This window comes from Malus domestica, chromosome 16 (genome assembly GCF_042453785.1).
Source record: "Malus domestica chromosome 16, GDT2T_hap1".
NCBI lineage: Eukaryota > Viridiplantae > Streptophyta > Magnoliopsida > Rosales > Rosaceae > Malus > Malus domestica.
In genome coordinates, this window is record NC_091676.1 from 20,063,916 (window position 1) to 20,071,615 (window position 7,700).

Consider the following 7,700-nt stretch of genomic DNA (forward strand, 5'->3'; position numbering starts at 1 on the left):
GGTGGCAATGGGCCTTAAGGCGGACCAACATAGCTGCATACAAGATTGCATAGCCCTAGGCAGAAACTAAAAACTTGGTACGTTCACCAAAATCCGGGCGATCATTTAAATTGCGCTTTATGATCGCTAGGTGAGGTTATTTAGGTTGAACATAAGAATTTGATGTTCAATTATAAACCCAAAATACATGCAATACTTTATCAAAAAACCATCGATATAAACTTTCCGACTTATCCAATCTCCCAGACCTTAAGGGATAAGTAGGGTGGTGAACCCTTAATTGGCCATAAGGTTTAGCAACAATGTGTGTGGACAAACATGTGACTAGTTTGTCGATTCATCAACCAAAACCATAAGTATTTATATGGTCCGCATTTTGGTTAGATTAGTATACATATATTCCCTTGAATCCATTGTGAAAAGAGAGTCATTTCGTATCTTTGCAAGGGATGATTTAGAAAATCAATTTCCCTAATAAGCATACTTGGCAAAGTGTGCTTGTAGGCACAAGATCCTTACTTTGGGTAAGGAGATGCGTTGTAGCATCATTGTTCGACCTAAGTGTCCCAAATGGTTGTGCCAAAACAAGTAAACTGCTCAATCACCAAGCTCCAGGCCAGCCACATGTGGTGTGTTCCCAATTGGGAGACAACCTATTGGCTAGGGGTGGGTTCGGCTCCGTTCGGTTCGGTTTTTGGCGGAAACCAGAAACCAAATCGAAATTACTGTTCAGTTCTGTTTTTCTTCATTTTTTTTCAGTTTTGGTTTTTTTTTCGGTTCAGTTTCGGTCCGGTTCGATTTTTCCATGAAAATTGTTTTTTTTTTTAATTTGGATAGTAGAGTCTTTGCAAGACTGAGGGCTTGCTCACCAGAATCAGGTTGTGAAAGTAGATTCTTAATGTTTACCTTGATAGATTGAGCCAATGTAAGATCAAGAGCGTGCTCATCGTCAACAAAACCACATGTCCAATATCACGACGGCAACCAATATAAAAATCACCAACATAAGATAAACCTACAATTAATTGACAATAATAGATTACTCCACACCAAAAGATGGTCTCAATCAGTTCTTCATGAGTAAATATTGAAACATGAAGAATTTACATTTTACACACCAGCCATAACCATTGAATGTGGTACAAACCAAATCCTTACATGCCTATTATATAACATCGCTTCAACATTTCAAGCTAATAGATCACATAAATTTACTAATTTGACTAGACCAACAAGAAAAAAAAAGCATAGGTATCGTAGATGCAAGGGAAGAGACATAGTGATAGATAGCACCGGAGCACTTACTTCGGCAAGTGAGTTCTGCCGATTTGACTTGAAAATGTTCACAAAGTATATGGTTTACTAAGGGGATTCGGCCAACAAGGTCATCCATGTCAAAATTCTACTCTTCCAACGGTGTTTGGTGGAGCAAAATTAGTCTCACATATTGACTACTAGAAATGGTACTCCTTAACAACACTGGTACTGGCATGAACATGTACATAACCAATGATCTATTCCATCAAGACAGAAGTAGATTCTGCAGGGTTAAGGTTTAAGAATATTATCCTTTATTCTTGAAGTTTTAGGTCTTAGGTGCCAAGGATCACGCTTCAGGCATGATGCCACACCTTGGCAGGCCTTGATTCTACCATATGTTTGTGGTAGTAATCAAATCCCAAAATTTGGTAAACTTCCGCTTTCTACAGTTATTGCTTCAGGAGCAAGTTAGAGAATGATGAGAAAAGTATTCTCTAGTCAAAATTCGATTGGATTTATAAACTTCTGAATTTTACTCATTCATGGACATAATCATGGTGTGCTTCAGGCAATGTCTTTCATGATTAGACGGTTCGTAGAAGCGAGCCAAAGAACCATGGAATCCTCATTTATGAGGTACTTCTGTTGGTAATGCTTCGGGCATAAGTCTTCGAATGAAGATCATGGCGGAGGCTTATTCAGATCTCCCATGCCATTGTTGGCGTCAATAGTTTCTCAACTTCTTGATAGTCAAGTGGAGACTCACGTCTTGTACCCCACATAAAGTGGTTTCTATTAGAAACGTCCAAATTAGGAAAATCGAACTTGTGATAGTTTGACAATCCACCAAATTTGGAGGGAACATGATTAGTGCTATGGGAATGAATCATCCATAAGCATCAAAGTTAGAACATTCAAGTTCTAAGACATGGTTTTCATGACATGACATCGGGTTTCATGAAAAGAAGTCGGGTTTTCATAGGTGTATTATTTTATGAAAACTTCGGGTTTCAAAGGCACTAAATTTGAAACTACAAGTTCAATTTAGTTTATGAACGTTTAGTTCATAAAAGAGATGTTCCTACAAGAACACAAAATGTAATATACAACTAAATGTAGTGGATTTGAGTTTCTTCGAGAACTCAAGTGTGAGAGCTTTGTTACTACAAAAGTATGTCAACTGTTCAAAGTATAAAAATAAATTATTGAATCGTTAACGTCCAAAAGTGATCTTCAGGTCAATAATTTTGGATTCATTATCAGATTCATAGATTGCTGGTCAATTTTAATTAATTTAAAAGATCGGGACCATTCGAGGTCGATTGTAGAAGCAAAAATAATCATGACATTCGGGTTAAAATTATTTAAAATGGTAAAAATTAGCATTGGATTCAAAAAGCCATAGCCCAATAACATTGGGCTTGGGTGCCGTAAGTAAGAGGCATGAGTTGGCTGCAGTATGCAGCCCACGGGGTGACTGCAGATCATGGGTCTAGTGACAGGGGTAGGCCCAAAGGCCTACAATAGTGGGAGAAACCCTAGCGCAACTAGGTTTCAGGTTTGGGCCAAAAAGGGGGGCATGGATCAAGGCCTAGCACAGTGATGATATGTGGTCTTGCATGGGAAAGCAAGCTCATCGAAAGTTGGCTTGCAGGTTTAGGTCGCATGGGGCCCAGTCGAGGCTGGAGCCTAGTCCAATGGGTTGTGGCATGCGGGCCAAGACGCAAAGGAAGACCTAACAACCTATTGTTGCTGGCCATGCAGGCCGGGTTCACAGGGACAAAACCCAGGAAAGTTGTGGGGTTCCTTAGGAAGCAGGCTGGGGCTTCAGGCCCATGCCAGTCAATCAAGTTGAAGGCCTAGGGGTCCATGCAATTGCCAAAGAGGAAAAAGCTAGAAGATAAACAAGCTCACACTGAAGGATCACTTTCGATCTAGTGATTTTTCCAATCCCGCACATGAGTCAACTCCACTTCATTTTGTATTGTCTATTTTCTTGTAATACTAAATGCTAGTACGACAGCGTAACAAAAAACTTCTTAAAAACCTCACATAGTCACAGGTAAAAGACAGTACTAAATCAAAAAATTATAAAAACAAAAATTCAAGACATCACATATTGAGATGATAATGACACTACAATTGATGTAAACTTACCTATGTCACCATTACCTATACATAAATACGTCTATCGAAATGAAAAATAACATAATCGTTGCACGATGACACTTTTGATCAAGAACAAGTATGATTTTGATGCAGTCATGTATTTATGAACATTTTCTTGCTCCCTAAAACACATTTTAAACGCTTATTTTCTTGTTTTAGCGTACCTGGTCAGTTTAGGAAATATATCAATACCCAGAAAAATCTGATAAACAAACTAATGGGAAACAAGAAGGCACAAGCGAATTCAGAAACATCAATTTAATCAAATGCAAATTGCCTCTTTGCCTTGTTTGAAATCAAACAAAGGGCGGCCTGTGTCTGCTTTTGAGCAGCCACTTCTCGAAGGAGTCTTCTCCACACTGTGCATGACCCGACTAATTATATGGACTCATTTTGTTTCGCGCACTTGCAATATATTCTCCCAATCTTTTTTCTTTTTGCCCTTTTTTTCTTCTTTTTTTTCTTTTTATTTTTGATATGGTAGAAGGTCCTTAGGAGTCAAAAGCATTGTATCTTCAATGTTGCTACGAACAAGATATATTATTTATGTGGCAAGAACGATCGAGAAGATGCTTATCTTTGTATGGTTTTGGTTTGTTCTTTTCTCACTCTCCGGAGTGGTACGTACTTACGCAAAAATTCTGATGCTACACTGAGGAAGAATCAAATCCCAGAGAAAGAATTGGAATTGGGAAGACTTTTGTATGAATCAATGATGGCGGCACCAGCAACATTTTAATATGAAAGGTGTACATCTAGGTGCATTTACAATGGAAAATTATGAAAGTTTTTAAAAACTGATTAGGAATTGAGTCACTTTTTATATTGTTAATTGATTTTAGGATGAAATCTCAACTTCATTTGTCAATTCCGTCAACAAAGTGATCGCGAAGAACACTAGTATTGACAAAGAATTCCATTTTGAAGAAAACAAAATTAGGGCTGCATTCAATGGCGAAAAATGCACATTGTGACCATATGAAACAATATATAACTTTTACAACAGAAGACAATAACAAGAATGTCAAGAATGTAGGGTAGCATAAAAAATAGGAGATAGTAGGGATCTTTAAAAATAAAATAAAAAAGAAAAAAAGTGCATTCAACAACACTTTCGATCGTGAGAAGCACACTAATTTTTTTTAATTAAAACTCCATATGCTTTTAAACTGGAAAAACTCTTAATTAGAATTCAAAAGCAATTTTTTTTTTTTCATCTTTTTAGCAAACGATAAATCTACACTAAGGAGATGAAGTGGAGCTAAGCTTTACAATGAACTTACCATTATAATATGGTTCAACTTCGCCTTGGGCTAGAATTAAACCTAAGAACTATTATTTAAAAGTGAAAAGGAATACCACTAAACCGTAAGTGGCTATCTAAAAGCAATTTTAAAAGGGCTTTTGAACTTTAATCTTTGAAAAAAAATTATAATTTAATTAAAACTTCCTATTGAATTACATACTAGTACTAGTCCTTTAATGTGTACGTACTTAAACAAATTCCATATTCTTTATTTTTGTTTTGATATTTAATATGTATTTTATTCCATATCCTTTTTCTTTTTTTTAACTTCCTCCAATTATAACCTTATAAATGTACCTAAATGAGAAAACATAGTGACACATAATAAAAATATGTACATACATAAGTGTAGCTAAGCATATGAAAATATGTACCTAAAAGTTTGTACTGAAATGTATTACATTGAAATAGTGTACATAAATATCTGTACCGAAATTGATATACCAAAATATATTAAATAAATGAATGTACCTAAATGTCTATGCTGAAATAACTATACTAAATTAATGTAATGTATGAACCGAAATGTAACATATTGAATTAGTGTACCTAAATTTTTGTATTGAAATGGATTTACCAAAATATATTAAATGAATGAATGTAACTAAATGAAAAACACAAAGTGTATAGGAATATATTATATAAAAATATTAATTTACCTAAATGTCTACAACAAAATATGTATTATGATGAATAAAATGAAAATTAGGATTAAATGTAATCCACAATTAGGCAAAAAAAAGAAACAAAACATCAAATATAATTACATATGAGGTGATTAAATGTATGCTGACGTGAACATTTAGTCAAGGGACTAAACTGAGTTCGAAATGTTACACAAGATTTTAGTCTAAAGTGATTTTCATGTACTATAAATGAACTTTTTTTACTTTAAAAATCTATGCCAAACATTAGAATGCTTACACTGTCAACGATTGTTCTTGAGATTTAAATCGGTACAAGTGGTCATTAAGATTGTCCAACATCAATCATTTTGATTAGTTGTGAAAAATTTCCATTAAATTGAGTACTTTTATCAAATCAACCCCTCCACTTGAACTACTGGTTTCTTCAATTTAATGGAGATTGTTTATAGAATGACCAAAATGATTGATCGTGAACAATCTCAATGGCCACTTCTATCGATTTTAAATCTCAATTACCAAAGTGAGGAGTTGTGACAATCTTAAGGACCATTTTAGTTAAAAAAAACCTTGATTTTGAGTTGAATGCCATATGGTACTAATTTTCACACTAAAAATAGCCAACGCCATTTTCTTAAAATTATGCAAGGAGAAGTACTACAACAAACATTTATTGAACAAGCTGAAATTACAACGATGTCCTTCTAGGGATCTTTACAGACATATATTGTCATAGGGCATGTATCTTTCAATTGAACAATGAAATTGTTAAGGCAACATACAATTTTGATTATATTTGTTGATGCACAAAATCAGTGGGGACTTTGGTACAACAAAAAATGTTAAGTTTGTGACCTTCGCTAGATTGCTCCGGCCACTAGTGTGGATAAGTATGTACATGGATAGAGACAGGGAAGCAAACACAAGATGTACGTGGTTCACCCAAATTGGCTACGTCCACGAAGTACAGGAGTTCTCATTAATTGTGAAGGGTTTACACAAGTACATAGGTTCAAGCTCTCCTTTAGTGAGTACTAGTGAATGATTTAGTACAAATGACATTAGGAAATATTGTGGGAGAATGATATCCTTTTATAGAAAATATTTTCTAGCTTTGTTTTGACATTGACACGTGTCATGTTGTGATTGGCTTATGATGTTGACACGTGTCGCGCTATGATTGGCTTCTGATGTCGACACATGTCGCGCTGTGATTGGCCTCCTGGTTGTAGGGAAACTCTTATGTGTCCTTGATAGTATAACGTTGACCGGTGCTCAATAGTTTCGGGATTGGTCAAGTATGGTACAAACAGTGCTCCCCTAAGTTCCCGAGTGAGGGAAGCTCCTCGGTTGGGGACTTGCAAGGTCCAAGCTGCTGAGTAATCATGAAACTTCTAAGTACCGAAGTGTAGTATCGTCTTCACTTGCCTTATCTGTCTCATAAGTGATGTGAAAAATAAGTTAACACACAAAATTAAACCCTCTTTTTATCAAATGTAGTAAAGTATGTAAGTAGGGATCGTTCTAGGCCGGGGATTAGGAAGGATTGCTAAACACTTGAAAACTAACTTAAAAACATAAAAACAAAATTTAAAACACTAAACTAGACTCAAAGAATGCAAAACTATACTTTAAAATACTTAAACAAACATAAAACTCAAAACAGCAACCTAATGACTCAAAACTGCCTAAAAACCACTTTCTGGGCAGTTTTGAGAACCTAACAAGAACTTGGACGAAGTTGGATGAAAACTTGAATCAAAACACTTAGAAACACAAATCAAAACACTTTCTAACTAATCTAAGACTTCAAAATAAAGGGGAATTTGTTTTGGACGAAAATTGAAAACAAAACAGAAATTTTAAAACAAAACAGATTGTAAAACGTTTTTGGATGAAAAGGATGGATAAAAGGCTAGTTAGGAGGTTCTTCTCCACACATGACACACTTGCAAACAAAATGATTTTCAGTTGTTCTTTCAATAAATTATGAAACTCAACACCCCAAGTTAATTAGATACGCTTAAATTAACCTTCAAGTTCTCCTTAAGTTAATGAATTGGATGGAAAAGCGCATACAACAATTCAAAGCATTCCTCAAAGGTTCCTTACGTGATGAGCACAATAAAGATACAATCAAGAATCATGAAGCACAATGAGAATTATAAGTGTTGACGAGGCATTCGTTACTATGATGAGCATGAAACTAGTGCCAAGAATTCATTCAACGCGATCGTTTTCAAGCGACCTTCACTACTTGTGATTATAAGATTGTAACTATTAGGTGAAACTCCCTCATAATCTAGCATCATATTCATGCA